The sequence below is a fragment of the Xenopus laevis genome, chromosome 6S (genome assembly GCF_017654675.1).
Source record: "Xenopus laevis strain J_2021 chromosome 6S, Xenopus_laevis_v10.1, whole genome shotgun sequence".
Classification (NCBI taxonomy): Eukaryota; Metazoa; Chordata; class Amphibia; order Anura; family Pipidae; genus Xenopus; species Xenopus laevis.
Genome location: NC_054382.1, coordinates 125,626,918 through 125,648,341, shown reverse-complemented (window position 1 = coordinate 125,648,341; position 21,424 = coordinate 125,626,918). Strand labels below are relative to the sequence as shown.

At 41.7% G+C, this 21,424-nt stretch overlaps 1 protein-coding gene and 1 long non-coding RNA gene across 4 annotated transcripts in view; one reads left to right on the top strand and one right to left on the bottom strand.

Moving 5' to 3' along the window:
- LOC108695431 (zinc fingers and homeoboxes protein 2) overlaps window positions 1-21,424 on the bottom strand; it is a 53,853-nt gene that overhangs the window by 7,625 nt on the left and 24,804 nt on the right. For all 3 annotated transcript variants that reach the window (XM_018223931.2, XM_018223927.2, XM_018223930.2), the window contains exon 2: window positions 12,092-12,164. The gene's annotated coding sequence lies outside the window, so the exon portion shown is untranslated. The remainder of the gene's footprint in view (window positions 1-12,091; window positions 12,165-21,424) is intronic.
- Window positions 8,865-15,961, top strand: LOC121395177. Its single transcript, XR_005962321.1, has 3 exons — window positions 8,865-8,953; window positions 14,640-14,730; window positions 15,879-15,961. It is a non-coding gene; the product is annotated as an uncharacterized LOC121395177 (long non-coding RNA).

Sequence of the window (21,424 nt, the reverse complement as noted above, 5' to 3'; positions counted from 1 at the left end):
GCGGCGCTTCATTTTCCGAAGTTGCTTCACGAGGAAACTTCGGGCAACTTTGGAAAATGAAGCGCAGCAAGTGCCATCCCGCTGGAGACTTTTCATTCTACTCGGTGGGAAGGTAGGGAAAGGCAGTTCGGGGAGATTGTTGCCCCGAAGAAGAGGAGATTTGTGACTAATCTCCCCGAATCTGCCCGTGTGCCCTTACCCTAAGGGTATTGGCAGAGGGGGAGATTAGTTGGCCAGCGAAAAATCTCCCCTATTTCAGGCGACTAATCTTACCAAATTTCTTCCTGCCGGCAAGAATACAAATCGCCGGCGTGATGGCATATTTCCGAAGTCACCCAAAGTTGCCTCACGAGGAAACTTCAGACGACTTCGGAAATCGGAAGCGATACGTATGCCATCCCGCTGGCAATTTCTATTCTTGCTGGCGGGAAGGCATATCGGGAAGATTAGTCGCCCCAAGTAGGGGAGATTTGTCGCTGGGCGACCAACCTCCCCATCTGCCACTACCCTGAATAGTAAAAATCGTTGTCCCACTGCGACTCCTTTAGTTTCATTGAGTAGGAGAAACGACAGCCGCCACAAAGCAGTTCCATCCTAAAGTGCTGGCTCTTTCTGAAAGCACATGACCAGGCAAAATAACATGAGATGCAGCTACACACCAATATTACAACTAAAAAAAAATATATACCTGTTAGTTCAGGAAAGAAGTTTTACATGGTAGAGTGAATTATTTGCAGTGTCAACAGTGTAATTTAGAAATAAACTGCACCATAAAAATCATGACAGAATCTCTTTAACAAGCCTTCGCTTACAGAACTGGTTAAGAGGGAGGAAAATGAAACCAATTCATTTTTGAAACCTATATTTAAGGGAAAAAAAAAAAAGAAAACAGGGAGCAATTTAAAAATTCGCCATTTGAAAATGCTAAAAAGTGTTTTGAAGGTGAACTGTCCCTTTAAGTAGCAAGTAGCTAAATAATTCCTCCCCGTGCCAGCTTGATCACTATGCATACAATTAGCGGCTAACGACCAGCTCCACTGACAATCAGCAGAAATCAAAGTGTTGTTACAAATCGTTAAACCAGCGGCGCAACTAAAGTGAAAAGAAGGGGGGGGCATTGTCTGCCGAGGATAATGTCATAAAGCAACAATTGTAACGTCTTCAGAGTAAATGTGTCGGTGCAATTCAAGCTGGTTTCACATGTAAGAGCATGCAAGATAACGAAATTTCCGATTTGTGGTTTCCAAGGAGACAGCACTACCGAGAAGCACCTTTATATAGCGCTGAGGTTGAAAAAAAAAAAAAAAAAAAGACTCGCAGCCATTGAGTTCAACCTGAAAATGTTTCTTTTTGCTCTAAAAAAAATTCTAATGTGGCTGTTGGCTGACTTTGCAAAACATGAATAATTTCTTACTGGAGAAGGCGGTTCTACTCTGTATTTGAACATGATGGTACAGGTATGGGATCCATTATCAGGAAACCCATTATCCAGAAAGCTCCGAATTACAGAAAGGCCTTCTCCTATAGACTCCATTTTATCCAAATTTTTTAAAATGATTTCCATTTTCTCTGTAATAATAAAACAGTAGCTTGTACTTGATCCCAACTAAAGCTGGCCATAGACGCAAAGATCTGATCGTACGAATCGAGGATTCGTACGATTTTCGAACCGTGTGTGGAGAGTCCCGACATTTTTCGTCCGGCAGAGATCAGTCGTTTGGTTGATCGGACAGGTTAGAAAATTTCTGTCGGCTGCCGATAATATCTCTGCGTGTATTGCCGATCGTACGATTTTCAGTGGGAGACTGTCACTGGCTTTGGTTGGACATAGATATCGTACGATTGCTGTCAGGGGCAGAACATTGCTGATCTGTTCTTTAACTAATCTGACTGGTAAGACTTTGATCTGAATGGTTAGTGGCGGGTCGGGAGATGGGAAAGTCCGATCGTACGATGATTCGTACGATCGGATCTTTGCATCTATGGCCAGCTTAAGATGTAATTAATCCTTATTGGAAGAAAAACCAGCCTATTGGGTTTATTTAACGTTTACATGATTTTTTTTAGTAGACTTAAGGTATGAAGATCCAAATTATGGAAAGATCCATTAACTAGAAATCCCCAGCATTCTGGATAACAGGTCCCATACCTGGATTTATTCAAGCTCAGTTGCTACAGTAATGCCATATTGTTCTTTTAATAAACAAGGGCTGACCCCTGAGGTTGGCGGTTGTCATTCTGTAAAGAGAAATGTAGCTGAAGTGTGAAAACCACAACAGATGGCTCATCCGCTACCTTGCTGATCCAGTACGAGAACATCATCCGCACACTCGAACACCCACAGAAAGTGTGACTGCTGAAGCAGGTCTGACTCAACACCCAGACGAAAGCAGATCAATGTCACAATCATTCTGCAAAGTCCGGACGAACATCTTTAAAGGGGTTGTTCATCTTCCAAACACTTTTTCAGTTCAGTTGGTTTCAGATTGTTCCCCATAAACAAAGACTTTATTCCGATTGCTTTTTTATTTTTTTTTTATTTTTTACCGTTTTCCAAAAATGTAAGTTTGATGTTTCTGTCTCTGGTGTTTCAGCTCAGTGATCCAGGCGCAATCTAAACTGTTACAATTTGCTACATTTAGTTGATATAATTAACTGATCCATTTAACTATCCATTTGCAACTATTGTATCAATTCTACTTTTTTTCTGTGTTTAATAAAGCTCAGGGATATTACTCAGCAGGGCTAAATATAACAAATGTATAAACTAAATTAAGAGTCGGCGACCCCCCCCCCCCCCAGAGCTGCTTTAGGGCAGAGACGCATGCTCAAATTTTGGGCGATTTAGTCGCCCAGAGATAAATCGCCTTTTTTTCATGGTGACTAATCTCCCCAAACTGCCTCCCGTCGGCTAGAATCTAAATCACTCGCTCAATGGCACTCAGAGCACTTGCTTTTACGAAGTTCGGAAAACGACGCCCACCGTTTTCCATCCCGTCTACGTTTTACATTCCAGCTGGTGGGAGGCAGTTCAGGAAGATTAGTCGCCACGAAGAAGAGATTAGTCGCTGGGCGACTAATCTACCCGAATCTGAGCGTGTGTTAAGAGTCCTGCGCGAAACCAAAGACCCGGACCTGCAGCCCGAACCGCAACCTGCATATTTACCCACTTTGATCCGCTACCCGCCCAGGACCCGCAAATGCCTTATCTGCAACCCCCCGACCACCAAACAGGAAGTGATGGTGCTGCAAACCGGAAGTGATGTCATCAAAAGTGGGCGGGACAGAAACAAGTTTTGTAAAACTTTAAAAGCAGTAAAATATAGACAATATTACATAAGATAAGAAATTTAGATGAGACCAGCAACCCGACTCGCGAAACGCAGACCCGGAGGTATACCGGCACCTGAAAATCCTCCCCTCATTGCACAGGGTGCTCGCTTTTTTGCAGGTAACCCAAGGGTACCCGACCCACTGCAGGACTCTAGTGTGTGTCTCTGCCCTTAGGAGATGAAAAATTACGCTTTACACTTACGGTCACACATAGAAAATAGAAAGTATTTGGATAAAGTCTTTATTTCTGGTGAAACCAACTGAAGTGAAAAAAAATGTTTGAGGGTGAACAACCCCTGTAATGAAGTAGCCTTAATAAGAAAATGGGAGAAATGCAACACTCCTTTCTGTAACCTTTCTGAATGGTTTAAGCCATCAACAAGGCCAGAAATCTTAACTCGGTGTTCCCCAACCAGTAGCTCATGAGCAACATGTTTCTCACTAACCCCTTGGTGTTGCTCCCAGTGGCCTCAAATCAGGTGCTTATTTTTGAATTTCTGGCTTGGAGGCAAGTTTTGGATAAAAACAGAGTCTCCTGTAGGCTGCCAGTCCACATAGGACCTACCATTACCCAATCACATCCCTTATTTGGCACCCGTGGGACTTTTTCATGCTTGTGTTGCTCCCCACTTCTTTTTACATAAATGCGGCTCACAGGTAAAAAAAAAACCAAAAAAAAAAACCTCAATCCATCATAAATCTGTCAGTTCCAGGAAAAAGAAAGTCAGTAAATAAACATACATTCTCAACATTCACCCTAATTGTCCTTCGTCCTGGGACCCTCTTTTAATGGTTTAGTCTCCCCCCAAGTTTGGAAACCACTGCTTTATAGGATGCTAAAAGTTTTAGTTCATCTTAAGATGTAAAGGCTTAGCTTTTCTCAAAAAAGTGATCACTGTCATGTGTTTTTAGGTGATGCACTCAGTGGGGATCATCTGCTAAAAGACCGCAGCCATTACAGAGACATATCAAATTGCTGGCCTGCTACATGGAAATGCTTGGGAGCACTGGCCTAGTATACAAATCTCAACATTATTTTATAATCCAATTCCTCTTTGTATCAGCTTTTTCTTGAACATTAATTAAGGATAATATGCTGGTGTTATATGGAAAAAAATATGATTAAAAGGGTTAATAGTGGGTTGAGTGCCCCTAGTGGTCATCTGTACAAAAAGTAAGCCATATTCAAAAGGTGGTTTTTGTATGTTTTAAAATATCCTATAGCGTTGCAAATTGGTGTGTGGTTTAGTTCTCCTTTAATATAAAAACAAGGGGGGCAACATTTCACTTCAGCAAAGTAAATTGAATTGTGTTGTTTGCTTAACAGTTAAATGAAACCAAAACCTCCCCTCAACCAATCTTCCTCCCAAGGCAGCTTTCTAGGAGATGTGTCTCTCAATATAAGCGAGAGAGAGAACACAGGAGCTGACAGCGAATCCTAGCAGCACTAATGAGGCGTTGTGCGTCCATGCTGGCTCCGGAGCAGGGAATGATGTCATACTGCAGTTTCAGCTGCGCACCTGCTACTGGCACAGTCATCATGTCCTACTAACCAAGTAGTATATAGGCTGTATATATAGTAGGGAGAGATGGTGCTTATAGTAACAGTGAATAATAGTCTCTGGGAAAGGAGTGTGACTGTGGGATAGCAGGTATAGTAGGGAGAGATGGTGTCTATAGTAACAGTGGATAATAGTCTCTGGGAAGGGAGTGTGACTGTGGGATAGCAGGTATAGTAGGGAGAGATGGTGCCTATAGTAACAGTATGATAATAGTCTCTGGGAAGGGAGTGTGACTGTGGGATAGCAGGTATAGTAGGGAGAGATGGTGCCTATAGTAACAGTGGGATAATAGTCTCTGGGAAGGGAGTGTGACTGTGGGATAGCAGGTATAGTAGGGAGAGATGGTGCCTATAGTAACAGTGGATAATAGTCTCTGGGAAGGGAGTGTGACTGTGGGATAGCAGGTATAGTAGGGAGAGATGGCGTCTATAGTAACAGTGGATAATAGTCTCTGGGAAGGGAGTGTGACTGTGGGATAGCACGTATAGTAGGGAGAGATGGTGCCTATAGTAACAGTGGATCATAGTCTCTGGGAAGGGAGTGTGACTGTGGGATAGCAGGTATAGTAGGGAGAGATGGTGCCTATAGTAACAGTGGATAATAGTCTCTGGGAAGGGAGTGTGACTGTGGGATAGCACGTATAGTAGGGAGAGATGGTGCCTATAGTAACAGTGGATCATAGTCTCTGGGAAGGGAGTGTGACTGTGGGATAGCAGGTATAGTAGGGAGAGATGGTGCCTATAGTAACAGTGGATAATAGTCTCTGGGAAGGGAGTGTGACTGTGGGAAAGCAGGTATAGTAGGGAGAGATGGTGCCTATAGTAACAGTGGATAATAGTCTCTGGGAAGGGAGTGTGGCTTTGGGATAGCAGGTATAGTAGGGAGAGATGGTGCCTATAGTAACAGTGGATAATAGTCTCTGGGAAGGAAGTGTGACTGTGGGATAGCAGGTATAGTAGGGAGAGATGGTGCCTATAGTAACAGTGGATAATAGTCTCTGGGAAGGGAGTGTGGCTTTGGGATAGCAGGTATAGTAGGGAGAGATGGTGCCTATAGTAACAGTGGATAATAGTCTCTGGGAAGGAAGTGTGACTGTGGGATAGCAGGTATAGTAGGGAGAGATGGTGCCTATAGTAACAGTGGATAATAGTCTCTGGGAAGGGAGTGTGACTGTGGGAAAGCAGGTATAGTAGGGAGAGATGGAGCCTATAGTAACAGTGGATAATAGTCTCTGGGAAGGGAGTGTGGCTTTGGGATAGCAGGTATAGTAGGGAGAGATGGTGCCTATAGTAACAGTGGGATAATAGTCTCTGGGAAGGGAGTGTGACTGTGGGATAGCAGGTATAGTAGGGAGAGATGGTGCCTATAGTAACAGTGGGATAATAGTCTCTGGGAAGGGAGTGTGACTGTGGGATAGCAGGTATAGTAGGGAGAGATGGTGTCTATAGTAACAGTGGATAATAGTCTCTGGAAAGGGAGTGTGACTGTGGGATAGAAGGTATAGTAGGGAGAGATGGTGTCTATAGTAACAGTGGATAATAGTCTCTGGGAAGGGAGTGTGACTGTGGGATAGCAGGTATAGTAGGGAGAGATGGTGTCTATAGTAACAGTGGGATAATTGTCTCTGGGAAGGGAGTGTGGCTGTGGGATAGCAGGTATAGTAGGGAGAGATGGTGCCTATAGTAAATAGTCTCTGGGAAGGGAGTGTGACTGTGGGATAGCAGGTATAGTAGGGAGAGATGGTGCCTATAGTAACAGTGGATAATAGTCTCTGGGAAGGGAGTGTGACTGTGGGATAGCACGTATAGTAGGGAGAGATGGTGCCTATAGTAACAGTGGATCATAGTCTCTGGGAAGGGAGTGTGACTGTGGGATAGCAGGTATAGTAGGGAGAGATGGTGCCTATAGTAACAGTGGATAATAGTCTCTGGGAAGGGAGTGTGACTGTGGGAAAGCAGGTATAGTAGGGAGAGATGGTGCCTATAGTAACAGTGGATAATAGTCTCTGGGAAGGGAGTGTGGCTTTGGGATAGCAGGTATAGTAGGGAGAGATGGTGCCTATAGTAACAGTGGATAATAGTCTCTGGGAAGGAAGTGTGACTGTGGGATAGCAGGTATAGTAGGGAGAGATGGTGCCTATAGTAACAGTGGATAATAGTCTCTGGGAAGGGAGTGTGGCTTTGGGATAGCAGGTATAGTAGGGAGAGATGGTGCCTATAGTAACAGTGGATAATAGTCTCTGGGAAGGAAGTGTGACTGTGGGATAGCAGGTATAGTAGGGAGAGATGGTGCCTATAGTAACAGTGGATAATAGTCTCTGGGAAGGGAGTGTGACTGTGGGAAAGCAGGTATAGTAGGGAGAGATGGTGTCTATAGTAACAGTGGATAATAGTCTCTGGAAAGGGAGTGTGACTGTGGGATAGAAGGTATAGTAGGGAGAGATGGTGTCTATAGTAACAGTGGATAATAGTCTCTGGGAAGGGAGTGTGACTGTGGGATAGCAGGTATAGTAGGGAGAGATGGTGTCTATAGTAACAGTGGGATAATAGTCTCTGGGAAGGGAGTGTGGCTGTGGGATAGCAGGTATAGTAGGGAGAGATGGTGCCTATAGTAAATAGTCTCTGGGAAGGGAGTGTGACTGTGGGATAGCAGGTATAGTAGGGAGAGATGGTGTCTATAGTAACAGTGGATAATAGTCTCTGGGAAGGGAGTGTGACTGTGGGATAGCAGGTATAGTAGGGAGAGATGGTGCCTATAGTAACAGTGGGATAATAGTCTCTGGGAAGGGAGTGTGACTGTGGGATAGCAGGTATAGTAGGGAGAGATGGTGCCTATAGTAACAGTGGATAATAGTCTCTGGGAAGGGAGTGTGACTGTGGGATAGCAGGTATAGTAGGGAGAGATGGTGCCTATAGTAACAGTGGATAATAGTCTCTGGGAAGGGAGTGTGACTGTGGGATAGCAGGTATAGTAGGGAGAGATGGCGTCTATAGTAACAGTGGATAATAGTCTCTGGGAAGGGAGTGTGACTGTGGGATAGCACGTATAGTAGGGAGAGATGGTGCCTATAGTAACAGTGGATCATAGTCTCTGGGAAGGGAGTGTGACTGTGGGATAGCAGGTATAGTAGGGAGAGATGGTGCCTATAGTAACAGTGGGATAATAGTCTCTGGGAAGGGAGTGTGACTGTGGGATAGCAGGTATAGTAGGGAGAGATGGTGCCTATAGTAACAGTGGATAATAGTCTCTGGGAAGGGAGTGTGACTGTGGGATAGCAGGTATAGTAGGGAGAGATGGTGCCTATAGTAACAGTGGATAATAGTCTCTGGGAAGGGAGTGTGACTGTGGGATAGCAGGTATAGTAGGGAGAGATGGTGCCTATAGTAACAGTGGATAATAGTCTCTGGGAAGGGAGTGTGACTGTGGGATAGCAGGTATAGTAGGGAGAGATGGTGCCTATAGTAACAGTGGGATAATAGTCTCTGGGATGGGACTGAGGCTACATTGGTACAAAACAGCAACAGTGGTTGGCGTTGTCCATCATTGGAGATCTTTCATTATCAGTGAAATTAAGATTTACATCACCTGTCAACATTAAAAATGAAGGGGTGCTGGCAGCTGTAGACTGACAATCAGAAAGGCCAGAAGTTGACTAAATAAATAAATGGGCCACATATAGTCTATTTTAGCAGCTGTTCCTGGAAACATATTCCACATTCAGGCATCTCCATTCTCCATGGCTCGGTTTGTGTCAGAGCCGCGTGTGTTTTACCAGAAGAGATTGGATTAAACAAATGTTCATTCTAGGGCATGTGAAGGGCAGTTCCAGCATGAGCAGCGTGTGGTGAGAGATGTTTGTTGCTAGAATCCTGGCAGCTTAGTCTCTGGGGACTTTACACGGATGACCCAGAATTAATGGGAAAGCAGTCTCAATAAACAGCCTGGACTTCATTATATGGAAGCTGCAGGTCCGTCTATCCACTGACCAACCTATGTATTTTCTTCTATCATTCAGTTCCATGTAGCTGCTCACAGAATCTGATCAGCAGACCAATAAGGTAAAGTATATCTGGTTTTCCTATTTACCAGTATCCCAGTTTCAGCTCCTATATAGGGGATTTCTTTAAATGAGAATGAAAGGCTAATATGAAGTAAGCTTTATCAGAAAGATCTATATAAATACACCAATAAACCCTCAAAGTAATGCTGCTCCTTCTATTATGTACTCATGGGCTTCTGTATCAGACTTCCTGTTTTCATCTTAAACCTCTAGGGCTAGGGCTTGAGCATGCTCAGTTTGCTCCTCTCTCCCTTTCCCTTTCCCCCCATCCCCCCCTGCTATAATCAAAGTCCAGAGCTATGAGTGAGCAGAGATACTCAGGCAGGAAGTGATTTTCACAGCAAGCTAATATGGCAGCTGCTATCCTTAAACGGAGAGCTTCTACAGCTGTTTACTCAAGTATGGTAAAGCATTCTGCAGAATAAATAGTGTTATAGCTTGTACTATTGCGTCTAATCTATTGACAATAAACTGCTCCAGTAGATTTCCTTCTCTTTTAAGGACCATTCTATTAAAGCACAGATATGACTATGGATATTAATACAAAGCTAGATGTCAAAATATCCCCCTACTCATTTATTACAATGTATAAGGTATTTCTTAATATAAATAAGCATATTAGTAGTCAATAAGGTATTCTGCGACCATATTAAGACACAAGGGTGCAGTTATACAGGCAATTCTGAGTATCACTCTTATTATAAGATATAATAAGGATATTAGAAGTCATGGAGGCGTTGTTCTGTGACCATATAAAGGCACAAGGCTGCAGGCTGAGTTATACAGGGAACTCTGAGTATCACTCACTCAATCACATAGCTCATTGTTATTAAGGCAACGTACAATATTCAATATGTAATGAAGCGGAATGTCATCTCAAAACTAGGCAGTTGCCTGTGAGTTCAAGGGTAACTTATAGGTCCTGACAGAACACCTGCAATGCTCCAGTCTAGCCTGCAGCAGGATCCCAAAAAAATCTCCTGAGCTGAGTAACCATGGCTGTTGTAATGAGGCTGCCAAAGGCCTACAAGACTAGTATAGCTGGACTTGAACAGAGGTAACCTTTTTAAAGGGCATCCGGCTTTCTGCTGACTCGGCCCTCTTGTACATTATTTCTGCATCAGAAAACTTGATTCAAGGCACAATATCTGCTCGGGGGGTTCATTTACGAGATTTTAAGTGCACATGATAACTGGCAAGTAACCTTATTTACCAAAAACCCTTCCATTAACGAGCAAGAAAAGCAATTTTATTGGTGAGTAAGAAGTTTAAAGGAAAACTATACCCCTAGCGACAGATTCTATTTATGATTACCCAAAGGCACATACTACTTAAAGGTAAATTATGAATATGGTTTCGGCTTTACATGTGAGCTGTTTTATCCAATATCTTTTTATAGAGACCTACATTGTATGGAGGGGGGTATAGTTTTCATTTAAAGGGTAAAATAAGTTTCAACTGTCATTGGAATAAGCACTGCCAAGGGGTCTATTTATCATGCTCTGTAAAACATCAGAGAAAAACATCACCGCAGAGGTTTCATGGAACAGCTAACCAAATCTTTACTTTTGTTTTCCAACTTGTAGACTGTTGAAATCTAATTGTTCATTGGTTGCTATGGCAATATCACCGGTGATGTTTTTCTCCAATGTTTTACACAGTATGATCAACAGGCTCCTTAGCAATGATTATATCAATTCCATTTGCTATGGTTCCAGATCTGTAACCCCCCCCCTCCCATTGTTTGTGGCACCAGTTACATAAATTATATATTACTCAGATGTATTAATTGATATATTTCTCACCCAGAATCATGGAAAACACCTAAATACCTTCTCTTAGAGCAGCTGCCACAAAAGCAAGATAAAAGCATGGAAAAGTAGCGATGGGCTCAGCTGGTTAGTACTAATGACAGAAATCAAGAATAGTAAATAAAATAGCTGTACGGTAGTGGGAAATGAAATGGAAAAATATATAAGCTATTTTCAGACTGTGTTTATCTAAAATATTAATATATATCTAAATCTATATCTAAGCTAGATCATCTAAATACATAGCTTATTGGATGTACAGAAAGCTTGTTCTCTTCATGTGAGGGAGCAGCCATATAGCTCTCTATCTTGAGCAATTCCTAAAACATCCATCTGTTTATAAGAAACCTGACTGTATGCAGTGAAATTCTCCCTTCATTTACTGCTGTGGATAGGAATTGTCAAACGGTCCCTAACTGCTGAGCAGGGAAACAATCATACTTATGTACAGCAGGGGGAGCCCCCGCCTTACTTCCCAGCCATGCAGAACTCAAGCAGCTTTGTTTATGATGATCCCTAAGCAGCCCAGACCACACTGAGCATGTGCACAGTCTTAGTCTTGCAAAGATGTTTAACAAAGTTACAAGATGGCGACCCCCTGTAGCCAACTTTGAAAGCATAAATTATTTGTTTTATTAGGCTTGTGGTGCAGTAAGTCCATGTTTATATTTAGTATACAAAATACAGCATTTCTAGCTTTTTAGACTTTACATGCCATTTAAGGTATGAAAATCCAAATTACAGAAAGATCTGTTATCCGGAAAACCCCCGATCCTGCACATTCTGGATAACAGGTCCCATACCTGTACTATCATAAAAAAAAAAAATTTAAATAGATTTTTTTTTTTTTCAACCAAAAATGAAATTAAGGTTACTGAAAGTCTTCTCTTAGTCTATGCACATGTATGAGATCATCTGGTGACATAGCTAATGTGATGAAGATTTAAAGAAACAGACATACCAGAGATGACTTACTTTCAAAGGACATTAACATCAAAATAGGGGGAGGGGGGACATTTGCTTAGGGATGCACTGAATCCAGGATTCGGTTCAGGATTCAGCCCGAATCCTTCTGCCCAGCCTGAACTGAATCCTAATTTGCATATGCAAATTAGGGGCGCAGAGGGAAATCACGTGATTTTTTGTCACAAAACAAGGAAGTTAAAAATGTTTTCCCTTTCCCATTCGGATTCGGGAATTTGGCCGAATCTTTCGTGAAGGATTCAAGGGTTCGGCAGAATCCAAAATAATGGATTCGGTGCATCCCTAGTTTGCATACATTTATGAACAATAATATTCCACAATTCAAAAAACACATGTCACACCTCGGTTAAGATGGAGCCCTCTTCTCAATCATGTCAAGCCACATCCCGAAGTCCTCCCATCTACTGCCCGAACCTAGAAATAAAGGCAAGAAAACAAGCATGAAATAACAAGCGGAAAAATTCTTCAATTCCTAGTCCTCCACTTGCTGAAATGGTATGGAAGGTACCCCAGTTGCCTCACATTCACTTTCTCTCTCCCAGTGTCAGAGCCAATCAGCAGCTGCTCAAAAAGATAAAAAATACAGTTGTAGCAAATATATGTCCTGCTGTCCTTAGCCACCAGTAATAGTACACAAACAGAGCCGTGAATATCTCGGTACTAAGACTTTTTCAACAGGATTCGGCCGAATCTTTCTGCTAGGCCAAACTAAATCCTAATTTGCATATGCAAATTAGGGCCGGGGAGGGAAATCATGTGACTTTTTGTCACAAAACAAGGAAGTAAAAAAATGTTTTCCCCTTCCCACCCCTAATTTTCTTATACAAATTAGGATTCGGATTAGTATTGGCTGAATCTTGCATGAAGCATACCTCCCAACAGCTCAACCTGCAGTCCCTGATTTGTACTGGAAAATCCGTTTTTCTCCGCACTGAACAGCCAGAAAAAGAAACAAAGTCTTTAACTCAATTGGCTTTTGGCAGAGAGCCCAGAACTGCCACAGCAAAAAATAAGCTACTTTTGTAACAATTTCAAGATACGGAAATAAGTAATTGTAACAATATAAGATAACAGCTCCCTTGGGAAAAGTTAGACTCACAGCTTAAAGGGCATGTAAAGGCAAAAAAAAATATCCCATTTTTACTTTCTTTAATGAAAAAGAAACCTATCTCCAATATACTTTAATTAAAAAATGTGTACCATTTTTATAGGAAACCTGACTGTATGCAGTGAAATTCTCCCTTCATTTACTGCTGTGGATAGGAATTGTCAGACGGTCCCTAACTGCTGAGCAGGGAAACAATCATACTTATGAACAGCAGGGGGAGCCCCCGCCTTACTTCCCAGCCATGCAGAACTCAAGCAGCTTTGTTTATGATGATCCCTAAGCAGCCCAGACCACACTGAGCATGTGCACAGTCTTAGTCTTGCAAAGATGTATAACAAAGTTACAAGATGGTGACCCCCTGTAGCCAACTTTGAAAGCATAAAAATTATTTGTTTGATTAGGCTTGTGGTGCAGTAAGTTCATGTTTATATTTAGTAAACAAAATACAGCATTTCTAGCCTTGTTCTATTTTACACTTTACATGCTCTTTAAAGGGCAATTCATTTTCATTAGCAAGACTGTAATAATGGGAAAAAACATATGTTCCAACTTTCATAACCTAAACATGGTAATTTGGGTTTCTGGCCAGAAAAATGGGCGTGGTCATAAAATTGCCGCACTACGCAATCTACTTTTTGTCCCTCTTTTTAATTTAAACCATTTTGGGAGGTATGCGTTAAGGATTCAGGGCTTAGGTTGAATCCAAAATAGTGGATTCAGTGTATCCCTAATTATAATAAAGTACCCACCATTGAAAAACGAGGATATTAGAAGTCACCTCAGAGTTCCATGAACTGTATAAAAAGTCAGCCTTCGGCCTTGTGCTTTTATATGGTCATGGAACTTATAATATCCTTATTTTACATTATTCACTATATATATTGTACATCATTTTTTTGCTGGATAAAACAAGTAGCTGTGGCAGAAATGCTTCTTTCACAATTCTATCATAAAACCAAAGTTGGAAAGTGCACACATTTTCATGATTATTTATATCTATCTATCTATCTATATATATATATAAAGCACTGCGTATCTTGACAGCGCTATATAAATAAATGATGAGATATATATATATATATTCATAAAGGGCATGTAGATACACAAACCATTTTATTAGTGAGCAGTATATGATCTAAACGATCAGTATAAATGTACGTAGCATTTCTATACAAAGAGCCCAGTTCCATGTCCCTGTATACTTCAGTACCACCATTTTCCCCTCCCCCTCCCCTTTTGATGTCATATTTAAGCACAGCATGGGCACCACGACTGCCGGTTACACTCCCCCACTGCTCCCCCCTACATGAGCACAGCTGCCAGTGCCAACCCCTGTAAGAAGGATCTGGGTGGGGGGGCGGGAAGGCACCTTTCAGTTCCCCTTCCCAACACAGGGGAAGGGTTTTGCGCCCAGGGGGTTTCCTTCTCCTTTAAGGATGCAACGCAAAGGATGCATTCAAACTAACTGTCATTCAAAAACTGACTCCACCTACTGCATGAAGTCAGAATGAAGAGAGACAGTGAAGAGTAACTTGATTATTTCATAAATGGTACAGAATTTAGAAAGTTTCTTATTTCAGCCAGATGAAGCTTATATTAAATTTTCATTTTAGCGATAGATCCCCTTTAAGGGGCTGGGAACAGGCTGCCCTTCCCTGATTCCCTAAACTAATACAAATATAACGTACATTGTGACTTTAAGAAAATAAGCAGCATAAATATCGCTAACCTGTGTTGCAAACCCTGTATCGCATTATTTCCACACTACACTGTGTTTCTAGCTTGTTACACAGGCCAATCTCTCCTGCGCTGTGATACACCCCGATGGTATACTCCTGATGCACGCTGGTTAATCTTTCCGGTCAGAGCAGAGTAAGAAAACCACAAATCCTTGTTAACTCTACGTTTGCCCCTGTCTTAGTTACTCATTTTAATTCTATGGTTTCCTTTATTATTCCCGGTTTTAACTGCCTTTGACTCTTGAAACAATGTAGAAGAAATTTCACCTCCAGCTGAAAAAGGTACAGGATACACAGCAGATAACAGATAAGCTCTGTATTATATAATGGGATATATACTGTGTATCCTGTGCTTGAATGGTTGCCCCCATGGTTACACAGCAGCTTGTTTATATAAACTATAGTAGTACTTATCTGTTATCTACTGTGTATCCTGTGCTTGAATGGCTGCCCCCATGGCTACACAGCAGCTTGTTTATATAAACTATAGTAGTACTTATCTGTTATCTACTGTGTATCCTGTGCTTGAATGGCTGCCCCATGGCTACACAGCAGCTTGTTTATATAAACTATAGTAGTACTTATCTGTAATCTACTGTGTATCCTGTGCTTGAATGGCTGCCCCCATGGTTACACAGCAGCTTGTTTATATAAACTATAGTAGTACTTATCTGTTATCTACTGTGTATCCTGTGCTTGAATGGCTGCCCCCATTGCTACACAGCAGCTTGTTTATATAAACTATAGTAGTACTTATCTGTTATCTACTGTGTATCCTGTGCTTGAATGGCTGCCCCCATGGTTACACAGCAGTTTGTTTATATAAACTATAGTAGTACTTATCTGTTACCTACTGTGTATCCTGTGCTTGAATGGCTGCCCAGCAGCTTGTTTATATAAACTATAGTAGTACTTATCTGTTATCTACTGTGTATTCTGTGCTTGAATAGCTGCCCCCATGGCTACACAGCAGCTTATTTATATAAACTATAGTAGAGTTTCTGAAGCAAACACACCAGTTTTATCAGTGCAGGGCAACAGTACATTATATTGTCAAAAAAACAAAAAGCTTTCATTTATTGGTTACTGTTCTTTTAGGCTTAAAGCCAACCACCTGCTAATTAAAGTCCCAGAATCTTAAGAGCTGGAAAGCAAAGCATGAATGACCGCTGTATAGCTAATAACCCAGCTGATATTTATCCTACTGCCGAGTTCAGCTTTTATATAGATATTATTACTATTAAAACATCAACTATATGCTTTTTTTTTTTTTTGGTACAGGTTTTCTAAAAGAAAAGGAACATATGCCCTTGGGAAAGAACACCTGGGGGATATTCCAAAATAAAGATGCAGTTCTGCAGCAGTAACCCATAGCAACTAGACTCCGGCTTTCATTAGCCTCCGCAGACCATCAGACCTACTTTCTGACTGGCTGCTATGGCAGCTACATCAGCACAAAATTGTATCCATGTGAAAAAAAGACTGTCCCCGAAAGAGTAATTAAAGCGGTGTGCAATGCAGATTACTGTATTCTTAAGAGAGAGGATTTTTCTAGCAAAAAAAAAAAAAAAAAATGTAAATATACAATCCCCTGTTTTCTTTGGCAAATGAATCCCTTCTGTCAGTCGCAATAATAATCAGCAAGGGACCATACTCTCACTAAGATCCTTCTCAAAACAGTGCTACTGGCTCCCCAATGGGGGCACAGAACAGGTTAAGTCCTAAAAAATTCCCATAATAAAATATACAGTAACGCAACAAGCACTGGCCCAAAAAAGAATTCTATTATATTACAGTACTTTTCTTTCTGGATAGGTATGGTTACCAAGGTTAAAGTGTTTAAATACCTGAGACGCTGCAAAATAGAAACAAAGACCATTTGCAACTTGTCAAGAGTGGACTGGCAATTCATATGAAAAATCCAGTGGCTGACATTAGAACATGCACCCTTCGGTGCTTAAAGGGATACTGCCGTGGGAACATGTTTTTTTTTTTTTTTTTCAAACTGCATCCGTTAATAGTGCTGCTCCAGCAGAATTCTGCACTGAAATGTTTTTACATTTCATTTTGAAATCAGGCATGGGGCTAGACATAGTCAGTTTATCAGCTGCCCCCAGTCTTGTGACTCTGAAAAACTTCAGTCACTCTTTACTGCTGTACTGCAAGTTGGAGTGATATCACCCCCCCCCCTCTGAGCAGCCTAACAAAAGAACAATGGGAAGGTAACCAGATAACAGCTCCCTAACACAGGATAACAGCTGTCTGGTAGATCTAAGAACAGCACTCAATAGTAAAAATATTTCAGTAACAATCGGGACTGCAGGTTGAGTTGTCAAAATCAAGACTGTTCCCTGAAAAATGGGACAGTTGGGAGGTATGCTTTGCCCATTTATTTCTCTGGTATGGACCCCTTTATTCCCCCCCCCCCAATCTCCCAAACATTCAGTACAGAAATAACTGCTTTAATAAGAACATGCAAATCTCATTAAACCACTAAAGGACAACCGGAAGTCAGGAATTTGTTTATGAAACAAGAGGAATGATGCTGGGAAATGTTTATTTTGAAACCCATTATCCAGAAAGCTACATATTATGGAAAGGCCATCTCCCACAGACTCCATTACAATCAAACAATTCCACATTTTCAAAAATATTAGGGTTCTTTGTAGTAATAAATCCGTACCTTGTACAGGTATGGGATCCGTTATCCGGAAACCCATTATTGAGTTATCCAAGTTCTGAATTAGGCCTATGAGTAAGTGCCCTGACAGGCACAAAATGCGGCAGGCCTTCACCTGTATGTCCTAATAAATTTTTTAATCATATTTTTGGTTATTACTTTTTGGAGAAAAACCAATATCCAAATTACAAAAAGACCCCTTATATGGAAAACCCCAGGTCCAAAGCATTCTGGATAATTGGTCCCATAACTGTACAAAACAACCATGTTTTTATAGATATTCAGTTAAAATATCTACTATACTTATGAACAATTTTAACAACAAGGACCCCCATGACCCTGGGCCCCGCAGTAAATTTTTTCCTTCCTACCCTCAGTACACACTGTGTAGACAAACAAGAGCTCGAATGTGACGCTTGCTCAGCTCTGCCACTCACTGCGGGGACGGCCCCATTCCAGAAGAGAAAGCGTGAAATGGCTGCCGCACACATTCCAGCAAAACTCAGCAAACCCTTCAGAGCTGCCAGCGGAGTCTGTACACTGCACGGCATGCTGGGTAATCAATGGCCTAGTTGTTTTTTGCAGCATTCGCAGTGTAACAGCACAATGCTGAGCTCCAGAGAAACCTAAAGATATCTCTCCCTAGCAATGAATAAAAGATTAAAAGTGTTAATAGAATGTATCATCAGACCAACAGCATGATATCCTGAGACAATTTGCAGTTGTACTTGTTATTTGTGGGTTTTTTTTCAGTTATTGGTCAGCTCTCCAGTTTGCAGTTTCAATCTGGTTGCTAGTGTCCAAGTGACCCTAGCAACCATGTATTTTAGGAGAGGCCTGAATAGAAAGATGAGTAATTAAAAGCAGCAACAATAAATTTGTAGCCTTCCAGAGAATTTGTTTTTAGATGGCGTCAGTAACCCCCATTTGAAAGGTAGAAAGAGTCAGATATGAAGGCAAATCATTCAAAAACATTAACGAAGTTCTATAACACATTAAAAGTTAACACAATGGTAAACCACACCACACAGAAAACACAGGCCAAGCTTGCACCCACTTGTGTTTATTTACATTCCAGCTTGCACCTACTGTAGCACACGGGGTGCAAGGTAGGCACCTGCAGGGTGAAGGTGTGGACACCCGATGGAAAGACAGGTAATTATTGATGCATTTTAAACTAATAGAAGTACGCAGATCTCCCTGGGAGATTGGGATCTACTGGTAGACCGCAATTGACGTCCTGGGTGACCCTGAACTAAATGATCAAAACAGGGGCCACCCGTTCTGGTATCCAGGACAAGCGGATGCAAAAGACTATAAAAATGGACTGTACCAAAAGATAAGGTACATGGGGATGACGACTGACTGTTTGAGTAATATCCCCTTGTTGTTCACAGATCTCAGCACAGGGATGTTAAAGGAGAAACAAACCCCTTATTAAAGAAATCCCTACTTCTTTCCCCACCCCCAGCCTAGCTGCTACCCCAGGCAAATGCCCCTAACTTTTTACTTACCCTCCGTGCAGATTCAGGGATCGGAGTTCACGGCAGCCATCTTCCGGGTCTTGGGTAATGTAAGAATGAGACCGGCGGAGCGGCACATGCACAGTTGGAGCAATTTCTCGGCGACACATGCGCATGTGCTGAAATGGACGGAAATTGTCAAAGCGCCGGAAGAAGACACGAAGACCTGGAAAATGGCTGCTGTGAACTCCGATCCCTGAATCGGCAACTAAAAATTTAGGGCATTTGCCAGGGGTAGCAGCTAGGCTGGGGGTGAGGAGGGAGGGGGGTCTATGTGGGGTAGGATTTTTTTTTAAACAAGGGGTTTGTTTCTCCTTTAAAGTCTAATAAATATGATAATGGTTATTTTTATAGCACCGACTCATTTTACACAGCACTTTACAGTGGGACTATATCAATATATAGTCCCTATTACAGTCACGCAATACACTAGGGCCAATGTTTTCAGGAGCATATTAAAGGAACAGTAACACCAAAAATATGTGTTTTAAAGGCATTACAATATAACATACTGTTGCAGTGCACTGGTAAAACGGCTGAGTTTATTTCTGAAACACAACTATAGTTTATAAACATGCTGCTGTGTAGCCATGGGGGCAGCCATTCAAGCACAGGATACACAGTAGATAACAGATAAGTACTACTATAGTTTATATAAACAAGCTGCTGTGTAGCCATGGGGGCAGCCATTCAAGCACAGGATACACAGTAGATAACAGATAAGTACTACTATAGTTTATATAAACAAGCTGCTGTGTAGCCATGGGGGCAGCCATTCAAGCACAGGATACACAGTAGATAACAGATAAGTACTACTATAGTTTATATAAACAAGCTGCTGTGTAGCCATGGGGGCAGCCATTCAAGCACAGGATACACAGTAGATAACAGATAAGTACTACTATAGTTTATATAAACAAGCTGCTGTGTAGCCATGGGGGCAGCCATTCAAGCACAGGATACACAGTAGATAACAGATAAGTACTACTATAGTTTATATAAACAAGCTGCTGTGTAGCCATGGGGGCAGCCATTCAAGCACAGGATACACAGTAGATAACAGATAAGTTCTGAAGAATCCCAGTGTATACTACAGAGCTTATCCGCTATCTTCGGTGTATCCTGTTCCTTTTCTCCCTTTTCAGCTTGGACTAGCTGCCCCCAAGGCTACACAGCAGTTTGTTTATAAAAACTATAGTAGAGTTTCTCAAGCAAACACAACAATTGTACCAGTGCAGCACAACAGTACATTATATTTTCATTACTTTAAGACACTCATTTTTTGGTGCAGGACCCCCCGCACTGCAAGGCATGGGTGCTAGTCACTGAGCTTCCCACCAACGGTACCCTATGAAATGCAACGTTTGAACCTCACAACTGTGATAGAAAAAAAAAAAATAATAATCTTGCATCTTATTCATATTCTAGATAACAGGTCCCATACCTGTACAATGTACTGTTACAATATTACAGAGAAAAGGGAAATCATTTTTTAAAAAATATAATTATTTGATTAAAATTGAGCCTTTCCGTAATTGGGACACACACTAAAAAAATCACAAACTCCCCCAAAGTTTCCACAGAGGAACTAAGATTTTATTTAGTCATTTTCCTCTGCTCCTTACAGTCATGCGAATTATCCAAAATAGCAATCAGATCTTACAGACTTCCCACAGAATCACAGATATGATTTCCAGCTGAAATTTAGAAAACACTGCCAAAAAAGCAGGCCGCCTACAGCCCAGCACCTGACATAAATCCGTTGGTGCAGCGGACGGCTCGAGCCAATGAAACTGACAAGAAACAACTGGGTGCACCAAACAGGAAGTCATGAGCAGTGAAATGGATTCTTATTCAGTACAACCACACACGTTGTCTGGTGCCAGAGAAACAACGTGACCAGTGCACTAGTAAGATGGAGGTCAGTGGAAAAACATCGACTTAAAACCACTTTGTGAAACAGACACTTCGTCAGTACGTAGGCTGCTGCAATTTCTCTCCCGCTGCCGCCTACATAAAGCAACCAGCCTGAGGTATTGCACAATCCTCCATCTTTAACAGCTGCCAAGGGTGCTGCTGGGTAAATAAAGAAGGCACTGAAGTGAGAAGCCATTTTGATTAGCAACAGGCCACTACAGCAGGAGCTAGGACTGCCAGTCGCCTTTTCTGAAAATAAAAATACCAGCCTTCATTTTCTATCTTTCTTCCCTTTTAATAACAGAGCACAATTTTTTAGGGATGCACCGAATCCACTATTTTGGATTCGGCCGAACCCCTGAATACTTTGCGAAAGATTTGGCCGAATACCAAACCGAAATGTAATTCGCATATGCAAATTAGGGGTGGGAAGGGGATAACTTTTACTTCCTTGCTTTGTGACATAAAGTCATGCGATTTCCTTCCCCGCCCCTAATTTGCATATGCAAATTACAATTCGTTTGGCATATGCAAATTACGATTCGGTTCGTCAGGCAGAAGGATTTGGCCGAATCTGAATCCTGCTGAAAAAGACCGAATCCTGAACCGAATCCTGGATTTGGTGAATCCCTAGCATTTTTACCAATCAGGTGGCAACTATAGCAGGAGCTACCGTATATACTCGAGTATAAGCCGACCCGAGTATA